General features: G+C 38.0%; 1 pseudogene; it reads left to right on the forward strand.

Annotated features, from left to right (window-relative positions):
• LOC101548431 (tRNA (cytosine(34)-C(5))-methyltransferase, mitochondrial-like) overlaps positions 1-9,937 on the forward strand; it is an 84,098-nt pseudogene extending 74,161 nt beyond the window's left edge.
• The last annotated feature ends 13,087 nt before the right edge of the window (positions 9,938-23,024 follow it).

Below are 23,024 nucleotides of genomic sequence, written 5' to 3' on the forward strand. Positions count from 1 at the left end.
TCTGTATTGCAGGAAACATGTCACCCATACAGAAGTACACTTTCTTCTGAAAGATTGTATTTGTCCCAAGAAAAGGACCCCAAAATACTGGCATTTAAGAAAGAGGCTTTTAACAAAACAGTCAACTTGACTCCAGACACACTAGAGTTGATAAGCTCTAAACATTACACTTTTGAACTGAGATTCTTAGAGCTTCATTTTAGTATTAATAAAAAGCTATCATTAAGTATTAATTATACATGAAGATTGGGATGGGTCGGGAATCTGGGAACATTGGCAGAGGGAAGTTGACACCGGTTGGGGGAATGGTGCTGAATTATTGTAGGCCTAAAACACAACTATCAGTAACTTTGTAGATCATGGATCTTTAATAATTTTTTAAGTTAAAAACACTTTTTTAAAAAGAAAAGTTATCACAAAGATCTTTAACTTAAAAATGAATCATAATGGAGCTAGAACATTTGGTTACATCGCAAGGTCTATGGTTCTACAGGAAGTAGAGCAAGACTTAAATTAATTTTCTTGGAGAGGTACGAAGGGGCATGCTGCCCCTTACAAGAGTAAGTGCTGAGGCTGGTTCAACTCTACAAGGAAAAAACATCCAACCCCATTAGAAAATGGGGTGGTGAAATGAACAGAGACTTTCTCAAAAAAGAAATTAGAATGGCCAAAAGGCGAATGAAAAAAATGCTCTTTCTCACTAATCATCAGGGAGATGGAGATCAAAACAACAATGAGATATCATCTCATACCACATGGACTGGCACACATCCAAAAGAATAAGAGGAACCAGTACTGGCACAGATGTGGGGATAAAGGGACACTCATTCATTGCTGGTGGGAATGCTGACTGGTCCAGCCTTTTTGTAAAACAATGTGGACATTCCTCAAAGAAGTAGAAATTAAATTCCCATTTGAACCATCAATGCCACTTCTGGGAATATATACTGGGGCCCCAAAAACACACAGCAGAGACTCCATCAGCACTCGTATGTTCATTGCAGCACTATTCACCATAGCCAGAATCTGGAAACAACCTGAGTACTCAAGAACAAATGACTGGATAAAGAAACTATGGCACATCTAAATAATGGAATACTATGCAACTTTTGGGAAATTTGCCTATAAATGTATGGACATGGAGAGTATCATACTGAGTGAAATAAGTCAGAAGGAAAGGAATAAATACAGAATGGCTGCATATATTTGTGGTATATAAATATCTATCTATATCTATATCTATCTATATCTATATATATGTATTAAGAGACTAATGTCCACAGCCCAGGGAAAACAAGGACTAGGAGGACTGGCCAATGATTGGAATCAACCACAAGTACGTGTGGGGCAGAGGGTAGGTAAGATAGAGAAGAGAACAGTATGATAATCTTAGCTGGGAATGATCACATTGGACAACAACTGAGTGTTAAAAGTAGATAATATTTCTGATAATCTTTCAGTACCTGTATTGGGAACCACAATACAGAAAGAGGGGAGAGAGGGAGAAAGAGAGAGAAAGTGAGAAAGAGAGGGAGAGAGAGGAGAGAGAGAGAGAGAGAGAGAGAGAGAGAGAGAGAGAGAGAGAGAGAGAGAGAGAAGCAAAGTACCTACTGTAGAAGCAGGCTGGGGTGTGGAGGTGATGAGGGAAACAGTGAACAGTGGGGACACTGGCACTGATGCTGGGAAATGTGCACTGGTGGAGGGACGGGTTTTGAAACACTGTATGACTGAAACCTAATCATGAACAGCTTTGTAAGGGGCTGTCTCACAGTGATTCAACAACAAAAAATTTTAAAGAGTAAGTGTTGAGGGGAATGAGTTCTACCTATGAATTATAAACAAACTCAATATAGTATATAGGTAAAATGTTTATATTTCTATATGTGCAATTTAAAAAAGCCTATGCATCCTGGGGCTAGAGTGATGATTATCTAGTAAGTAGGGCACTTTTCTCGCATAGAACAGGCCCTAGTTCTATCCCCAGTACTTCATATAGTTTCCCAAATCCCACCATGAGTGATTTCTCAGCACAGGGCCAGGAGCAAAACCTGAGCACTGCTAGACTTGGCCCCCAAAACGAAAGAAAATGCTGAATTTTTTTTTCCAAAAAAGCCACTGTAGCATATGCTCTACTGAAATGAAGGTGCAGGAAATGAAGGCTAGGCACATGAAAACTAAAAATCTCAAGGGGAGATTATGATAATCACCAACATATTGGTATGGAGAAATCTCAGGATAATATCTGTGCTGTAGCTCTAGAGAGTAATTAGTCCTGATTAAAATAGGGTGTGAGGTGTCTTATATACACAGATATGAAAAGTTCAAGCAATATTTCTCAAAACTAGGAAAGATATTTGACTTTATTTGGAGAGACATTTTAGACTTTGGCTGGAGTATTAGGAAGAAAGATAATAGATTAATAGAAAAACTAAAATACAGCAAAACATATTATTAGCTGGGTAGGAAAAAAATTCCAACAACAAAAAAATGCAATTATAGTAAACTTGCTGCATTTCTGAGAAACCATATTTCCATAGTCCATATGCTAGACCTCATGTTCAATCTGACTATAATTAAGCTTATTGGGATTGGAGGAATGAGAATAAAACAAATGTAAGCATGCTAGTGGTAACATCGAAGAAGGAATTTCCTTTTGATGCAGGTCAATAAATAATAATCAAGTTGAAATGGAAAAATATCTTGAACCTTATAAAAATACAATGCTAATTGCAGAATGATGCCTACCATATCTTCTTTCAGCTAAAGGACTGGAAAATGGAAAGGTATGGGATATTACCTAGAGTTATCTTTATAAGCCAAGAAATGCTTTCATGTCTCTAAATACAGTCTGCATTTGCTTATTGATTAAGGAAAAAATTAAATAAAATTTTTAAAATCTGTGGGAAAAATCCTAAGCAGTTGATAGTAATCACTGTCACTGTTACTGTCATCCCATTGCTCATCAATTTGTTCAAGTGGGCACCAGTAACGTCTCTCATTGAGAGACTTGTTACTGTTTTTGGCTTATCCAATATGTTGATAGAAATGAAACTAAATAACAAACATACTTAAAACATGAGTTCTGCTAAAACAGAGACCTGTTTAGCTTTGTTTTCTGTAAGCCAGAATTAAAAACACAAGTGGAATTTTAACCTACAATAGTTTACAATGTTGCATAGAAACAAGTTGAATATGATGTTTTAAAGATTTTATTAATTTGTAAGCATACATATTACTTTTGATTATATTTTATACATATAAACCATGTGAATAAATGAAATATTATGAGTTAAAATATGGGATCTGATTTTATACAGAGGAGCATCAGTAAGAATTGAGCGGGCACCAGTAACGTCTCTCATTGAGAGACTTATTGTTACTGTTTTTGGCATATCCAATACACACGGGTAGCTTGCCAGGCTCTGCCGCGCGGGCTAGATACTCTCAGTAGCTTGCCGGGCTCTCTGAGAGGGGCGGAGGAATCGAACTCAGGTCGGCCGTGTGAAAGGCAAACACCCAACCACTGTGCTATCGCTCCAGCCCAAGAATTGAGAAATATAATTAATTGCCAATGACTTGCAAGATTTATTTGAACACAGTAATTTTACTTTGATTGAAGATAAGTGATAATAACCGTTTTTCGCTGACAAGATAGGGAACTGAAGTACATTGGTACACTTCATTGGACTTTTGACATTGATATATTTGCGGTGAAACTTAGATATTGTCTAGGGGAAGTAATTAATATAGTTTAGAAAAAGTTTTAAAGTATATAATTGCATAAAATATTCTAGTTTAACATTATCAGTGGAATCTAATGTCTTTGCTAATTATATATTGAAAATAAATTTTGTATAGAGCTCCTTGTGGCCTGATTTGTGTGGGATTTTTCCATTGTCTTCCCATTTTTATAGCCCCATTTATTAACTGAGAACTCACAGCATCGTGATAGTTTAGGTGACAAATTATGTTATCATCCTACTTCTCTGTTACATAGGGAATAATTCAGAATTCCGCTAAAAATGCAACTTTCAAAATACCAATTTATATTTCTGAACACCATTTACTGACAAAACAGTATGTGTACACATTAGTGCTCTTTTTTTCTCTCTTATAGGATATATAAAAAACACAAACAAAAGTCCAGGCAGATATTGCAGGGGTTAAGGTATTTGCCTTGCATGTAGTTGACCCTGATTAATTCTTGTCACCATATATTATCCACTGAGCAGGGCCAGGAGAAAGCCCACAGCTTATTGTGGTCCAAAAACCAAAACCGAAACAAAGAGTTTTATGCAACCCAAGAACCCACACACAAATAAATAAGAAAAAGTTTTAATTATATTCAATAGGTAAGTTAACTTGCATCTGAAGATACTGTTACATACATTTCTTGGTGCTGTTACTCCACAATCTGCATTTAATTTTTTAATATAGTGCAAGTTCTTTTGAGAGTCGGTGTCCTCCACTAGTTCTTTATTTGTTGCAAACTGAAAGTTGTCTATTTACAAACTAAAACAATGGGGCTGGAGTGATAGCACAGCGGGTAGGGCGTTTGCCTTGCACGCGGCCGACCCGGGTTCGATTCCCAGCATCCCATATGGTCCCCTGAGCACCGCCAGGGGTAATTCCTGAGTGCAGAGCCAGGAGTGACCCTTGTGCATCGCCAGGTGTGACCCAAAAAGAAAAAAAAAAATACAAACTAAAACAAGCAGTAGTTGGACAACTTGTTTTTTTGAATGTGAAATAAATGGTTTGAAAATTTTCTAGTTGGTGTGATTGCATTATTTCATGTCCGTTTTCCCTCTACAAATAATTTTGTCTAGCTGATCTATCACTGTGTTTCCCAGGTCCCATTTTATGTTGAACTTTCTATGAGAGTACTTCTGACTTCTCATAATTCCTCTAGTACTTGACTTATTTTGATCTGTGAAGTTTTCTTTTTGTTATCTGTACCTCCTAATGTCCTATCCATACTTCCAAAGTCCAGGTCTCTTGAGCTGCACACAGTTTCTGAAACATACTAGTATATTAAATGAATTGAAGGTCTATGCACATCAGGATGTACTGTGCAATTTTGACCTCATCAGAAATGTCTTTTCTCATTGATAAACTCATGTTGGATTATTTGTACTACTTTGTCGTGGAAGGGACAGACCCATAGGAGAGAAGTAGGTCATGCATAAGCAGTGCAGTTTCCAGTAACCTCTAATTCATCAAACATACCTATTTGCCGATGTCATTTCTATTTTGTCTCTATGCATTATAGTGGGTATAGGATGGCCCTGATATCTTCACCTCTATGGCTTTGCGTATATGTGTATTTAATGGAGGCTCAAAATGAGATGAATATCTTATGTGACAAGTAGATAAGACCTACTTTAATGGTCTTCCTCACCATGTCTTTCTGCCTTTTGGTATTCTGATCATATTTTGATTGATTGGAATATTTTTATATCATGTATTATGTCTGTCATTTAATTTCTCCCTTAAGACTTAGTTTGATTTTTTTCCCCATTTGGAAGCTCTTAAATTTTCTATCAGGTTTGTAGCTCTCTTTTCTCTCTTCCTCTCTTTTATTCACATAGCTTACAGTAATTTTACTATATTGCACCTCATTTTGAATTGTGCCAACAGCTATAGCCATGCTGTGAACTTATTTATGGCAAGGGTATTTTTTTGTTTATTCTTGATTCATTTGCACAAATAGTTCAATAAAATATTCACTAGTACATGAAGCAATTCAAAATACCTCTGGGACTTCTACTAGAAAATGCAGAATTACAGGGAATATTAGATACATCTTCTTGACTACTATGGCTTAGGTGTATTAAAACCCTGGGTATAAGAAGCTCTTAGAGATGTGGATATAATTCTTTTTGTAATACAAAATGTGATGACTTTTATAATTTTTGTGTCATGTGGAGAATTGAAACTGAGAAAAATACACCATTTTTATCTTGGTAAAAAAATTTAGAATTTTACCATCAGCGATTTCTAAAAAGTGAATCATTGGATAAATTCTATGCATAAAATGTGACTACTCTATATAGTAAATATAAAGTTAAACAATAAACCTTGTTATCTTTGGGCAATATATGTGAATTTCTTATATACGGGGGTCTTGAAAGCATGATGCTGCATCTCAATTATGCATATAAATACTATACTATTATAGAATAGAATTGTGTCTGAAGATTGGCCTTCAGAAATATTATCTCTTTCAAGTGGTTGCTTTGAAAGAGTTTATGAATGGTTAACTATTGTAAACATTATCCTTCCTATTAACTAAGCAGAATTGAGTCAAATAAAAATATAAAAATTATTATGATCTTGTTTTTTGTTTACATTTTGGTCATAACTGGTGGTACTTAGGGCTTATTGCTGTCTCTGTATCAGAGATCACTCCTGACAGCCTTTGGGTAGCATAATGGGTACAGGAGATCGAACCCAGGTCATCAAGTACAAGGCAAAAGCCCAGCTTACTATAGTAGTTTTCTGGTCCTCTTGACTTTTTTCTTAATTATCTCATTATCTAACAAAGAAAAAATGAGAAAATTACAATTTAGTTATCTAGATTAGGAGACTGAAAGGACTATTTGCTTTAAACTACTATGTCACTTATTCCTACTCTTCCTCTCACTGTCCCCAAGAAATTAGGAGTTTAATTCAATGTAAGGAACCAGAAAACTTGTCTGGTGAGGTGATGGGCCAGCCGACAGTCGAACTGGTCGAGAGGGAAGGTGACAATCTTAAAGATATAGCACAAGTGGTTGAGAGGGCTGAGTTCTCATGGGACAGCAGCATTGATCTTTATTTCAGGCAGCCTTTTATACATCTCTATTAGGAACTTGGCAGGTAAAATCATTATTCATAGTTATTCATGATTATTACAAAAAGCACATGTTTTTTATTATAACAAGGTGAGGAACATAGTAGAGTGAAAAACAACTTGTTCCTAAGTCAATAATACATAGAAAAATAATCTAATTATTCCTGTACTTTCCCATAATTGCAAAATATGTAATTTCTGCAGAATCAAAATACATCTATTTCTTATTAACTTCCTTGCAGACTAGGAATGGTGAACTATTAATTTCTCTACAGGCTTAGTTTGGCGACACAATGGCCACTCCACATACGAGGGGTGGCGGGACAGAGAGCTATGCCAAGTATTCTTGACCTCGTTTGAGGCAGCTCCCAGGACTATGTCCATTTAGGCAGGCAGCTCCCCGCCTCTCCTTCTTTTTAATTTTAATAATGTTGGTGTAATTTTTGCAGCTCATTATGATGCCAAAGAGCCTTCATCTGCAAAATGCTCTTCATTAGTCTTTTGAATAAGCAAGGCAGTAATACAAGTAGAAGAAAAATCACAAAAAACAGTAATATCACAAATCCAATAACACCACAAAGTAATTTAAACAAATTTCCAGGTGTAAAATAGGAAGAAAGATGTTTCAAAAATTTAATAGGATCAATGCTTAAGTCAGTAATCTTAGATGCCTGTTGTATATTAACAATTTCCTGATGTAGGATCAAAAGATTCAAACTTTCATTGGCATCATGCCAAAGCCCTGTAACACATTTCTTCACCCATTCCCATGGATGTTTAGTCTCATTATATTTCATATTAGTCACACAAATCCAGGTAAAATTATAATGACATCGCAACTTGGATTGAGCTTTGTACTTCATTTCCAATGATTTTATCTACATCCCACAAAGCATTTAATTTTTCATCCATTTTCTGATCTATAGATTATTGCAAATTTAAGGCAACACTAACATTTTGAGATAATGCATTAACTACACGAGCGGTCTGAATAGAATGCGATAAAGCAATGCCTGCAGTAGCTGCAATGGCAATAATACTAATCAAAGCCAATAATTCTGCTATCAGCCATCCCACTACTCTTTTAGGCCTAATTAACTCATATACACTTTGTAATATAACTAAGGATTCTTCTTCAGCCCAATTATCAGTAATATTAGTGGGGACCAACAAAAAGGGAAGTTGTTTAACAATAAAGACCTATTTCCCAGCACTATTACCCATTATACAATTAATAATTGCACAATTATCACAAGTCACATTCCAAATTCCTTGTTGTAAGGTAATATTAGTGTGCCCAAACATAAATGCCCAAGGAAGTGGCACGCACACCTGAATGGATCCTTCAGTTTGAGTGGCACCATAGCCTAAAGGAAAGTCCACATTTTGTTTGTCCTGGCCACTAGCAGATGACCTGAATTGTTCCACATTATTCATTGTTCTTGCCCATGGCCAAAGCCATTCTTCAGATTCCCATTTGATGTCCTTCATTCAGCAAACCCACGGCACATCTGAGATCTTCCATTCTCTGTAAATATTGTTATCTGGCACGTGGGGATGCTAACAAACCCATGTAAGATTGTGCATTGTCCAATAGTTGCCCTTTAAACTTCTGCAAGGGGACCATAAAGCGAACAAATATGGTACAACTGTTGAGGAACATATTTCCAAATCTAAAGATGGGGGAAGTTCATCCTGAGAGCGAGACCACCTAGAAAATCCTGTTCCACTAAGAGTAACAATAGTAGTTAAATTCTTTCAATATGTTACATGATCCTGTAAACTTAAACATCCCACACTTCCACTAGCAGAAGAATTCCTCTCTAAACAGATAGAAATTCCTCAAGATATTCCAGAGAAAGAAATATTTGATTGGTGCCAAGCAATATGTGTAGCTCTCATTCCCCCAGCATACTGAGTAGCATGATTATAAAACTGAACCTGCTCTCCTCTCCAAATAGCTAACTGCAACACTGGAGGATCTGGAATGTAAGTCCGAAATGCACCTGCCCTTGCTGAGCAAAGAAACATCAGCTGTGTAGGAGGGCAGTCGTGGCCACAGATGATTGATTTCTCTTAACTTGAAAGTATGCTTGTTGTATCTGCTCCATGGTCACTGGAGTCTCGGCAGGGATGCCCAGATCCGTCAACGCCATCTGTGCAAGCTGGTTGATCAAGTTCTTCTTCTGTCTGGGGCACCAACCATTCCAGCAGCCAGCACGGCACTTCAGCATCCTGTGGAAAAACATAAACATGCCCTTGTTCCCACATTAGTGCTGGATCTGGCCCATGCCAATTCCCATCCAATGGATCTTTCCATTTTACAAGAGGATGGCTTTTTTTTTATTTTCTATGTTTTTTTGCCCACAGCTTCTGTGCTGGGGTATATCTATATTTATCAAAAGTCAAAAAATGTAAAACAAAAGGTGAATGATTTAGTAAATTCCTAGGTTGTTGGGGATATCACTCCCCCTTTTCTATTCTTTGCAACTGATTTGTAAGAGTTTGATGTGCACTCTCAACAATACCTTGTCCTTGAGGATTGCACAGAATACCCGTTTTATGGGCAACATTCATGTGCACAAAAAGATTGACAACTTTTTCTGGTATAACCAGGGCCATTATCTGTTTTTATTTGTCTTGGAGTATTCATAACTGCAAAACAAGCCAAACAATGTGCTATTCAATGTTTACCAGCTTCACCTGTTTTTAAAGTAGCATGTAAAAATCCTGAATAAGTACTTATGGTGATATGAACATTGCAAAGATTGCCAAAAGTATGAATATGAGTGACATCCATTTGCCACAATACATTGGGTAAAATACCTCTAGGATTAATCCCATAATGAGGCAATAAAGGTAGTAAAGGACATTCTGAACATTGTTTAACAATTTGTCTGGCAACTTCTCTAGGAGTATGAAACTGCTGACAAAGGCTCCTGCTATTTTGATGGTGAAGTTTATGGGAGCACAAAGCAGCTTGAGCTTGAGAAAAGAATATTTGAGTTGCCTTATCAGCCAAAGCATTTCCTTCCAAAAGAGGTTCAGGAAGGCCAGTATGTGCGTGAAAATATCCAAAATAACACGGATAAGATCGCTGACTAATGACAGTCTGAATTTAAAGAAATCCTGTACAAGATGACTAGAACTTCCAATATATGGAACAGTTGCAATAACAAGTAAGGCTTGCACCACATACTGACTATCAGAATAAAGATTAAAGGGCACTTTATTAAATAATTTAGGAGCCTGAAGTACAGCATAAAGTTCAGTTTCTTGGGCAGAAGTGCAATCTATCTGCCAAACTTTAGTGCCAGGGTTTGTTCAAGCCATGGCACCGCCATTAGAAGACCCATCAGTGAAAATTAAGCAAGCATTAATAATAGGCTGTTGAACTGTATCATGAGGAAATATAAGGGAATGAGTCACCATAAAATGTAAAATTTTGTCCTGTGGCAAATGATTAGTAATAATACCTAGATAATTTGCTAAGGCAATGGCCCATGAATCTAAAAACTGATTCAACCAATATTCCTTGTCTTCATTAAAGGGAATTCCAATTGTTCCTGGGTCTTTTCCAAAATATAAACGAGATTGTTTTTTACCCAAAGCAATTAAAGCAATAACCATTTCATAGTAAGGAGTTAAAACTTTCTGAGGAGAGGCTTGTAAATGAATCCACACAAAAAAGCTTATCCTGATATAGTACTGCTGTAGGAGTATGGGAAGTCGGTAGGACATATAAGGTCCATGGACGAGTGTAATCGAGTGTAATCACAACATCCAATGGATTGAGTCACAATTGCTTGTTCAACTAATTTTAATGCCTCTCAGCCTTTAGGAGTTATGTCTGAGAAGAATTAGGATCCGAATTTCCTTTAAGAATATCAAACAGTGGCTTAAGCAAGCCAGTAATTAAACACAAAGAAGGCCTAATCCAGTTCATATCTCCGAGAAGCTTTTGAAAATCATTCAAAGTACATAAATTATCTTTTCTAAGACTTAATTTTTGCATTTTAACCCTATCTGTAAATAGCTGATAACCTAAATAAGAATAACACTCCTTGCGTTGTACTTTCTCGGGAGCAACAGAAAGTCCAGCTTGAGTTAAACAAACTGTTAATTTTCCAAAAATAGCTAATAATTGATTTTCATCAGTATGAGCAATTAGTATATCATCCGTATAATGAATAATATAGCCAGCTGGATGTTGCTTTCTAACTGAATAACTTATGCTACAAACTTTTGACACAAGGTGAAACAATTAGTCATTCCCTGAGGCAAGACTTTTCCATGATATTTTTCATAGACTATTTAAAATGTGTTGCAGGGACACTAAAAGCAAAGCGAGGACAATCCTTGGGAAATAAAGGAATAGTATAGAAACGATCTTTTAAATCTATAATAATTTTATAAGTATTAGCTGGAATAGCAGAAGGCACAGGTAAACCAGGCTGTAAAGCGCCCATCTGCTCCATAGTTTCATTAACTTTTCTCAAATCTTGCAGCAATTTCCGTTTTCCCTTAATAACAAATATAGGAGAATTCCAAGGTGAGTTAGAAGGTTCAATATGTCCTAATTGCAGCTGTTAGTACACCAGCTGTTGGGCAGCAATAATCTTTTCTTGTGAGAGGGGCCACTGAGCAACCCACACGGGCACATCAGCCTTCCACTTAATAGCAGCAGCATGATTGCAGGACGATCCAAGGTCCCCCCTAAAAAGGCAATTTTTTTAGGTCAGGGTGCTTGGGGAACATATAAGAACAAGTCCATATCTTTCATAATGTCTCGGCCCCATAGGTTGACGGGAAGGTTGGGAAGTACATAAGGTTGAAAATAGCCCTTACATCCCTCATCATCTTCCCAAGGGAAAAGACCAGAGCTCTGTTCAGGGAAGGATGCCAGCCTAGGCCCTGTGAGCTTGAAAAGGCAACTTGTTTAGGCCAGGAGTCAAGCAAAGGCTCGAGGGCTATTACTGAAATATCAGCACCCGCGTCTAAGAGTCCCTTAAAACGTTTGCCTTGAATGTTCAAATGAAGCTCGGGGCGCTCTTCTCGAACATTCTGAATCCAATATACGGCCGAAGACCCAACGCCAGCTCTCCCTCTGTCTTGAGTAGACACGACTCCTCCTCCCGTGAGACAGGGTAGCAGTCCCAACGGTGCAATTCTCTGGCCTGCATTAATTACATGGACAGATGAGGGAGAATTCGTCAAAATTGTTATTTCCCTTTGGTAATCTGAATCAATAATTCCAGGAATAATAGAAAGACCTTTGAAAGCAGAGCTACCACATCCAATCAAAAGACCGACTGTACCAGGAGGCAAAGGTCCGTCCACTCCCGTAGGCAGAGCCTGGGGTCCCATTTCGGGAGTTAAAACTGTGTAGGGACGGACACTGAGGTCCCAGCCTGCAGGGCCTGGGGCTGGCCCCTCCTTCCAGGGTTTCCCGGAGGCGGCAGCGGGTTGCTATGGATATCTGTAGTAGATACAGCCTCTCGCCCAGTAGTGGCCTCTAAGGCATCGAGGGCAAAGTCCTGGTCCTTGTTTATCTGTTTGCCTCCGGGGTCCTCAGGATATCTTTGAGGACATCAGGCAGCAGTGTGACACGCTTTCCCAGCAAGTAAAGCAGGAACCTGGTGCACCTGACACTCGTCTGCGGCCCATATCCTTTCCACGTCCCCTTTGCTGCTGAAATAGTACTTATTTAACTGTTTTTTCCTTGCACAGCAGCAGTCATGCCCAGACCCTGGACATAAGCAGGTCCAATATCTGCACATCTGCGTATATAGTCGGCCAAATTTCCTTTTTTTCCTATAAGGACCCAATGCTGCTCTGCACGCGCTGTTAGCATTCTCCTAAGCCAATTGTTTAACTGACACTGTAGCTGCATGCTCATCAGGAATAACCTACCTGCCGCGTCGAGAAGGAGGCTCATCAGGACCCTGTCTGACTTTAGATAATCCTTCTGATTTCCTGTTAGGGCAGGGCAATTTCTTCCACGCTCTGCACGCTGCCTCCGCGATTTGAGGATAAGCCGCTGGAGGATAATTTAACGGCGCTCGATTATCAATATATTGCCCTTCGCCAATCAACATATCATAAGAAACCCCTATATTTTGAACTCTATTTTGCTGAGCATATCCTGCACAAATCTCAATGTAATCCGATTTCCATAACAAATAATCTCCCCCAGACAAACATGCCTTCGCCAGCTGCTTGCAGTCATTTGACATGAAAGCCTGAGACAGGATTCCTTCCAGCATTGGGACTGTGAGTGGGGTAGTGGGCCCCTACTGAGCGCGAGCCTGCTTGAATTCCTTGAGTTGCTTGAAAGGAATCATATCATGATATCTTTGACCCGTGGCCTGAGGAGTGAAGATGGGAAAGTTGTGAACTTCCTGAACATTCTCTCCTTGTTCTTTCGCTTTTAATGTCCCTCTCTGCATAGGGCTCAATTGCTGTTCAGAAGCTGGCTGGGCGAAATTAATTAGTGTTGGTTCCAGGGGATCAATAATTGGATCCAAGCCTGCTACAACTGAGGGAGACGGTGGCGGTGGCAAAAGATTCTTGCCAGGTTCCTCTACGTAAGGAGGAGAAAAATTAGATTTTAAAACAACAGGCTGTTCAACAGTATTTAATAATTTACAAAAAGTTTTTTCTAGATTAGCTAAGCCCTCTTTTAGAAACATCTCTGTATCCTGCATATCAGTCTCTGACTTTTGAGTACTGTCTGACTTTTGAGTACCTTCCTTCTTTCACTGCCGAATTCATGAAAACTTTCTAGGACCGTGCATTAGAATTATTAGAATTATGATATCGCGCAGCCTCCTGTTCTAATTCTTCTTGATCTAAAGGATCTAACACCTCATTATCCGATTCCTCACTTTCTTCCTTCAAGGCTGCCGATTCTATACATAATGAGTGGTAAGGATTCTCTGGAGCAGTCGCTATTAGTGGCAGCGACTCCCTACCAAGTTCCTCCTGAGGCGGACCCAGATTATCCTTTATGACTGACCAAAGTGAGACAGCAAAAATAGGCATTTTTCCAGGTCCCAGGGTATCCAAATATTCCTGGGGCCTGTTCCCTACCTGTTTCCAAGTTTCACCATTAATAGTTCCATCCGCAGGGAAGGCGGGATATATTTCGTTAATAAAATTTTAAAATATATGTAATTGCTTAGTACTAATTTTTATTCCTCTATCTCTCAAGATAGTTTTCAACCTCTGGACAAAAATTTGCTTACTTGAATGTTGACCCATAGATTCCGCTTACTCTCCACAAAATCCGTCCTGCTTCGGACTTCTCTACCTTAATCCACGGTTGCCTTATCTTCTCCAGGTGACTCACACACTTTGGTACCTCAAGCCCTGTGTTCGGGGGCCAGCCAGCCTACAGTCTACAGTCTGAACTGGTCTGAACTGGCGGAGAGGGAAGGTGAGGATCTTAAAGAGACAACACAAGTGGTTGAGAGGGCTGAGTTCTCATGGGACAGCAGCATTGATCTTTATTTCAGGCAGCCTTTGATACATCTCTATCAGGAACTTGGCAGGTAAAATCATTCATAGTTATTCATAATCATTACAAAAAGCACATGTTTTTGATTATAACAAAGGTGAGGAACATAGTAGAGTGGAAAATGACTTGTTCCTAAGTCAATAATACATAGAAAAACAATCTAATTATTCCTGTACTTTCCCATAATTGCAAGAGGTGTAATTTCCTCAGAATCAAAATACATCTATTTCTTATTAACTTTCTTGCAGACTAGGAATGGTGAACTCTTAAAGAGAACTACAGGCTTAGTTTGGTGACACAATGGCCACTCCACATATGAGGGGTAAGGGGTGGCGGGACAGAGAGCTATGCCAAGTATTCCTGGCCCTCGTTTGAGGCAGCTCCCAGGACTATCTATGTCCACTTAAGGACCCTGCATGGGCAGGCAGCTCCTAGCAGTTAGGGGTGGAGAAGTCAAGAATGTGCCCCTTACCTTTCCCTATATGATAAGAGGGCAGAAAGCTTAATCAAGCATTGTTATTTACACCACATTGCAAGTGTATCTCAAGATACCAGCCCCAATTTATTCATCACTCCAGCAGTCACTAGCCTGTCACCCGCCTTCCTAAAATATAGGCTTTCCTGTTTTCTTCTCTATAAAACTTCCTTCTCATGTCTCTGCAGAAAAGATGGTTCTTCGAGGACAGGAACCTGCCAGAGTATTGCCAAGAAAGCTCCGTCTGGATACCACCGTGTTCCTCTTCTGATTGGCTGGTAAGTGGATCATGGAAGTGAGACTTCACAGTTTTACCCATACTCAATTTTAGAGCCAATTTCTAGCTTCTTTTCATTGTTCCAGTTCAAATTCTCGCTGAAACATTCACTAAAGTAAAAATCTTGGGCAGAGCACTAATTCTCTGAGTCTTAACTTCATTATGTATTTGATAAGAATCAACTCTGTATTGCAGTATTGCCATATTAACCAAAAAATTGTATTTGAAAGAGTTTTTAGCATATGTGAATTTCCACTCCTTTATAATTTCTACGACCAGCTTCTTCCTTCATTAAAAAAAAAAACCTGCTGGTATTCAAGAGGAAAATTTAGATTATTTAGATGCCCATAATATGGTTGACATCCAAGAAAATTCTTTAGGGCAGGAGACATGCGCAGTGAGTAGAGCATGTGCCTTGCATGTGGCCAACCTGTGGGTTGGATCCCTGGCACCCCATAAGGTGCCCCAAACACTACCAGGAGTGATCCTTGAGGGCAGAGTCAGGATTAAGCCCTGAGCACAGCTGGGTGTGCCTCCCCTTTCCCCACAAAAACAAATTTTATGATCATTTTCCCATTCTGTCCATTGGACTCTGTGATGCCATGAGTAACTTTTAGGCAAAGCTTTTGCAGTCTCTGTAAGAGCAGACACAGGTGGGCACTTACTGTAGAGAAGGGCTCAGGCTCACAGAGTCTTGTTCTCAAGAAGTGAAAATTGAAAGCAAAGGCCAGGAGACAGGATGGCTAAATTCAGAGATTTTATTTAAGAGAAGGGAAAAGAAGGGGAAGAATAGACAGGGAAGCTACCAGTTGAGTTAGGGATTTTCAAGTTTAGGATCGCAGGGGCAGGTGTAACCCAGTCTGTGCGTATGTGTGTAATAAAACAATTTTATTGATAGAAATGTATTTTGAGAAGTGTAAGGGGAGAGGTAGGCAAGTGATACATGATCATAGAAGCTTCTCTAGAGTGGAAAAGGCAGAATATGGCTTTTGGGAGAAGGTCCTATATAATTTCTCCAAATTGACTTGACCTGGAATTCTCTGCACCATTTGGATGTTGTCACAGGGAAAGACTAGGACTCTTGTCTTTATATTCTCTTTATATTCTTATCATGACCTTAAATTCTCCTGTTACTTTCCTTTTCTGAGGAGTTCATCCTTCTCTGGATGGGTCTCCGTTTCATTTCTAAAGAGCTCAGGATTTGTATCTCTAAGAATGTATTCCTCCTCCCTTATAGACTCCATCAGATCTAGGAAAGTTCTTTTGTTTCATTATTTCCTAAATCTTATTACCAGAACCCCCTATCTATCTGCTTTTATATCCTTTAACCAGAGGTGTGTAGCACTGTAGCACTGTCACTGTCATCCTGTTGTTCATCAATGCTCCAGCGGGCACCAGCAACGTCTCCTTTGGGAGACTTGTTGTTACTGTTTTTGGCATATCAAATATGCCATGGGGAGCTTGCCAGGCTCTGCCGTGCGGCAGGTGGGATACTCTCGGTAGCTTGCTGGGCTCTCCGAGGGGGATGGAGAAACAGAACCTGAGTCGGCCTCGTGCAAGGCAAACGTCCTACCGGCTATGCTACCACTCCAGTGTGTATGTGAGCATTTTTCATTGAGTTTAAAGTTAAGATACGGAACAGAGAAGAGCAGGTTATGAGCTTCTTATCAAGATAAAAAAAAAACAACAACTTGGATCCTGGATATTATCATGAACTTTTAGTTTCCCTTGAAACTCCTCAATTCCTGAAGGGATCCACCCTTCTCTGGTTTCTCCCTTTTGGAGGAGCTCAGTATTTGCATCTCAAAGAAATGTGATCTTAAGGCTATTTCAGAGCAGTTACCTGGTCACTTCTTTTAATCACATTTTGGTTTCCTTAGATGGAAAAACACATTGTCAAGGAGGTCTCCATCTATCTGCCTACAACATTGTGTCCAAAATAAATGCTCAGTATTGCTCAGAAATGGATGGTCCCATAGTTTTATTTGAAAAATAAGAATAAATAACGAGCAAAGCTGTGGTGAATATGTGAAAATCGTAAAAAATTAGCAGTTTTCACATATTAGGCAGTTTCCAATTGCAAATAATGAAAACTGCTGCTAATTTCTTCAATAGAAAGTAACTTTAGTTTAGTAATTAACATTTTTTTTTTGTTTTTGGACCACCCTTGGCAGTATTCAGGGCCTATTTCTGGTTCTGTGCATAGGGATCTCTCCTGGCTGTGCTTGGGGGATAACATGGACTATTGGAGATCCAGCCTCAGTCGACATATGCCAGGCAACTGCCTTATCCACTGCACTATCTCTCCAGCATTAAGATTCTTACAAAAAAATGGGATGATCTGGAAAGGAGTTTCCAATCGAGTGGCCAATAATGCATATGCCCAGTTAAGAATAAATTAAAATTTAAAATTAATCTGCATTAACACTAATTCAAGTGATTAATAACCACAAGCGAATTGTGGCTACCATATTAGACAATATAGATTTATAGAACATATTTCTCAGGAAAATAATATTCACATTTTATTGCAGAGGTTCCCAGACTTTCACTTGCCATACACTTTCCGAAAAATATCACTCAGAACTCTTTGGAAATCTACCTTTAATCCCTCCTCCCAACACATACCCTATAAATTATGTTTGTTATAGTTTAGGCCACTGTTGTTGTCATCCCGTTGCTCATCGATTTGCTCGAGTGGGCACCAGTAACGTTTCATTATGAGACTGGTTGTTACTGTTTTTGGCATATTGAATACACCACAGGTAGCTTGCCAGGCTCTGCCGTGTGGGCAGGATACTCTTGGTAGCTTGCCAGGCTCTCTGAGAGGGATGGAAGAATCAAACCGAGGTCAGCAGCGTGCAAGGCAAACGCCCTACCTGCTGTGCTATCGGTCCAGTCCTCACATTTGAAATATATACTTCTTTTATTATGTAATCAATTAATCTAGGTTCTTCAGAGGAAAAAAAAATACATAGAATCAAAAGTAATGCACATTTACAATAAAGAACTGACTTATTAGTTATGTAGGTTGAAAAGTTCCAAGATTTGTACTTGGCAAGATCCAGGAGACATGGGAGATACAAGGTGTAGTTCCAGTATGAGATTCATGGCTTGAGCATCAAAAAAAATCATACTGTCTTGTTCCAGTGTGACCCTGGGCCGACTAGAGTCACCCAAAGGGTCAATGTTTTATATGTGGATTAATGGCTTACAGAGATTGAGGTTCTCATTCAAACTGTCAGGCAGTAGCACTGTCTGACTTCAAGTTTTTGTTTTATTTTATCTTCCATAAAGATAAACAAGAATTTTGTTTATTTTATCTTCCATTTTATCTTTATGGAAGATAAAATAAAAATAAAATAAAATAAAGATAAAACCAAATGAGGTTGAATGAGGTCCACCTATGAAACTGAGGGCATTCTGCCTTACTCACTCAATTATTGATTCACATGTTAATCCTACAGAAAAAAATAATAATCTAAACTTATATAGACACACCCAGAATAAAGCTGGGTCAAATATTGAGGTCTTATAAAATTGCCATGTAAACTTAACCAGAACACATGGAGTAAGTACTACTCAAAATTCCAAAATCTTCTTGTTTTGTTTTGTTCACTGTTGTTGTTTGGGCCATACCTAGTGCTCAGGGCTTACTCCTCGTCTGTACTTAGGGGTCACTCCAGGCAGAACTCAGGGGATCATGAGTGCCAGGGACCAAATCCAGGTCGGCCATCTACTGTTTCATTGCACCAGCCCCCTATCCCAATTTCTAAAGCAGTTAAATTATTAATATGTTGTAATTGAATCAAGTTCTCACCTTATCTGTGTTTTCTATGTTCACTATAAATTTCCTCTAAAAATGAGAAAAATTATTAAATGCAAACATGATAGTTTGTCAAACCAATGATTTAAAGCAAACTCAATGTTATGTAAAACATTGTTTTCAGATTTTGTATTTGAAAGTTGATCTTTGTAAAGAAATGCATTTTTGAAACAATACTTAAATGAATAGATTTACTTTATAAGAAATTGTGAGTTTCTTTGGGAATATTGAAGTAGTATAAATCTGTTTACATAGTGCCTTTAAAAAATTCTTTCGTTCAAAGAATCTATTAAAATATAATGTCACATTATTTGTCTGTGCAATAATTAAGTAAAAATAATCACAAGTATTGATAAATATAAAAAATATCAAACTTAAAAAGCATTTCTTGGCTGTAAACTTTGACTTTATAAACTCTACTTAAAAAAAACGATCACATCATCTCTAGATCAGTTGCTAGCCAATTTTTAATCTAAATTATTCAAGAACACTTTCAACAGTACTGGAAAGAAATGAAGTAAATAAAGGAAGCACAAAGACTATTTTCATTAATAATTGCAGGCACAGTTAAATGTAAGATTTATTGAATAGCAACTTAAATTCAAAATGAATTTTACTTTTGTGCAGTGTCATGTCATAATGTCATAATGTCTTTTTTAAATAGCAATATCACTATTTGTGTAAATTCTGTCTTTGATTGCATGCTTTATATTTTGATTCTTTTTTTTTTTCTATTGAATCACCATGTGGAAAGTTACAAAGCTTTCAGGCTTAAGTCTCAGTTACATAATGCTCTAACACCCATCCCTTCACCAGTATAGGTGTTTTGAATATACGCAATATCTATAATTTCCCTTGGCAGTACTTCAATGTAGGTTTATCTTTATTTTAACTTTTGTGCTGTTTTCTTAGAATTCAACTATAGTTCTGTAACAGCAAATTTTATCTCTGGAGATAGCACTCAGTTGCAAGGGAAAAGACAAGTTTAATGGTTTACCACTTCAGCTGAGATAATATGTACTTTGAAAAAAGCATGAGAAACACATTGCCTTATCACATTGGTACTATAGAAGGAAGGAAAAGTTTTGTTATATTTGATTCTGACTGTTTTGTTTTGAGCACTCGAATAATTGAGGAGAAAGTGCTAAACAGTGGATTAAAGCTTTTATGTGGGTTAGGTTGCTGACGAGATTTGCAAATTACGAAAAGAATTAAGAAAATTTGAAACTGCTTTGAGATTTTATTTACAGGTTTATTGCACTTTGCTTTATTGCAGATGCCTCATTGGCAGGTACTGCGTTGCTTTTTCCCCTACAAACTGAAGTTTTCTACCAATCCTGCCATGAGCACATTGGCACTATTTGTCAACCAGTGTTCACTTCCAGTCTCAGTATTAATATTTTGTTAGTTTTTCAATGCTTCAGATTTTCATTATTATTATTATTATTATTATTATTATTATTATGTTTATATAATCTGTCATCAGTGATCATTGATGCTACTACTATAATTGAGGCATGCCAAGAGCCACGTCCATAAAAGAGAGCAAATTTAATAAATAAAAGTTGTGTATATATTTGTTTTTGCTGTTTTTTGGCGGGGGGTCACATATGGCAACACTCAGGGGCTACTCCTGGCTCTGCACTCAGGAACCACTCCTGGCAGTGATTGGGGACCTTATAGGATGCTGGGAATCCAACCCAGGTTGGCCACATGCAAGGCAAGCCTTACCCACAGTACTATCTTCTGGCCCCAGTTGTCTATATCCTGTAACTGTTCTGAGTATTGCTTTGTTTCTTCCTCTTCTCAATCATTTCTGTTTTCTGAGATACATAATTTTGAAAATAGGCCAAATAATAACCTTACAATGGCCTCACAGGTTAAGTGAAAAAAAGAGTGGTCTCTTACTTTTTAATAAAAAGCTTGCATGATTAAATTTAATAAGAAAGGCATGGCAAAGCTTACATGGATAAAACCAGACCACTTGTGCCAAATGAAAAAGGAATTTAAGAAAATGGAAAGTAATATTCCAGTAAGTACACCCATGATAAGGTGAAACAGATTTATTGCTGATACATTGACTACTTTAGTGGTCTAGAGAGTTCTAATTAGCCACACCTTCCCCTTAAACGGAAGCCTAATCTATAGTAAATTTTTTGAAGGCTGAGTGGTGTGTGGAGGTTTTAAAAGAAAAGTTGGAAGGTAGCAGAGGTTGGCTTATGAGGTATAAGGAAGGAAGCCAGTTCTCTAGAACATAAAAGTGCCAAGATGAAATAACAATAGCTAATGTAGAAGCTTCAAGCAAGTTATTCAGATATTGCTAAGATTATTGATGAAAGTGGCTATACTTATATAGCATATTCTGAGTGTAGCTGAATCAAACTCCTATTGGAGGAAGGAGGTATTTTTGAGGTCCACAGTGTTTCCCAACTTGGGGGTATGGTGGACAACCAGTGGAGGGAGGTAAAAGTCTTCGGTGCTATCAGAGTATTTTTTGTTTTTTCATAAAAAGGATAAATTCATTTCCTGGTGGTGGGAGAACTGAGTATATTTTTTTCATTAAATAGGAATAGTAGAACATTTGGGCACCTATGACTAGGGCTTTCATAGCTAGAGAGGCAAAGTCTATGTCCTACATCAAATCTTCAAAGAGGTTTTATTACCTAAAGGAATGCAACTGGAATTTTAAAGTGGAAGCTAATGCTCTAAACATTAAAGCTAATGTTAACATTAAAGCTAATGTTCTAAAAATATTGCAATTCTTAATAATCATGCTGCCATAACAAAATTTGATTAATGAATCATAACAACTTATTTAGGTGAGAAAGTAAGGATATTTAATTATTTAATGTCAAGACAGACTCCAATTAGACTAAATCACTTGATTATTGCCCAGAGCAGGGGTTTTGAGGACTTCTTAATGGATTTTCTTTTTTCTGGCAATGTAACCTCTGTGGGACAAAGAGGACAAGGGCACAAGAATGGAGTTTTTCAATTAGTAACTTCACAAGCACAAACACCCAGGTACACCGAGGCAGGAGGGGCTGACCACAACGGAACTTTTCTCAGTCTCCAGAATGGGTCACACAGAGCCTCTGCCAATGACTGTCTTCCTGAATACCCATACTCTGCTCATGTGCCTAACTTTTCCATCACTATAACAATACATCAAGGTAAGAAGGCATTTTCTAATTCATAGGGTACAGGGAGAGTGAAGCAAAAACTGCAATTTAACCTTTACATATCACAATGCTCAATCTACTTTGTGTTTCTTAAGTGTATCAAAAAAATATCTGGGTGACAGAAAACAATCTCAATGATCGTTTACTGAATATTTAAGCCCACTATTGAGAATATTTGCTCAAAAGAAAAAAAGATTCTCTTCCAAGTATTACTTCTCATCAACAATGCACCAGATCACTTAAGGCTATGGTGCAGAAATAAAAGAAATTCATATTGTTTCCTGCCTGCCAATACAATACATATTTTGTAGCTGATGGATCAAGGAGTTGTTTTAACATTCAATACATAGTAGATAGAAGAGAGTTAATGGATTGGTGTATATGGCTTGCATACATGAGACCTGTGTTCAATCCTCAGCATCAGATAGTCTCCAGAGTATCATCAGCAGTGACCTGAGCTCCGAGTATAGCCCCTAAGCACTGCTGAGGATGGCCCCCGCAAAACAAAACCGAAAAAAGGAAGAATAGCAAACTCACATGAAAACATTCAGGGAGACATTTGCTCTTCTAGATGTCATTATAAATACATTTGCTAGTCATAAAGAAGGCAAAATATGATCATTGACAAGAGTTTAGAAAAAGTTATTTTTCATCCTCCAACTTTGTATTAAGTTCTACTGAGAGTCAAATGCTATAAAACATTATTGCATGCTACAAAGACACTTGGTATGTATGAAATGCAGAATCAATTGGAATGGAAAAATTTCATGGTTTTATTTTAAAAATTGCCAGTTACATCAGTTTTCAAGAAGTCAGTGAAGGCTCAGACGGTCAGTATTAGTTTTCCAGGATAATGCTGCTCGACTCAAGCACCCACTTCTGCTGTTACTGCCCTTCTTTTTCTAGACTTGTC

Source organism: Sorex araneus, chromosome 5 (genome assembly GCF_027595985.1).
Source record: "Sorex araneus isolate mSorAra2 chromosome 5, mSorAra2.pri, whole genome shotgun sequence".
NCBI lineage: Eukaryota > Metazoa > Chordata > Mammalia > Eulipotyphla > Soricidae > Sorex > Sorex araneus.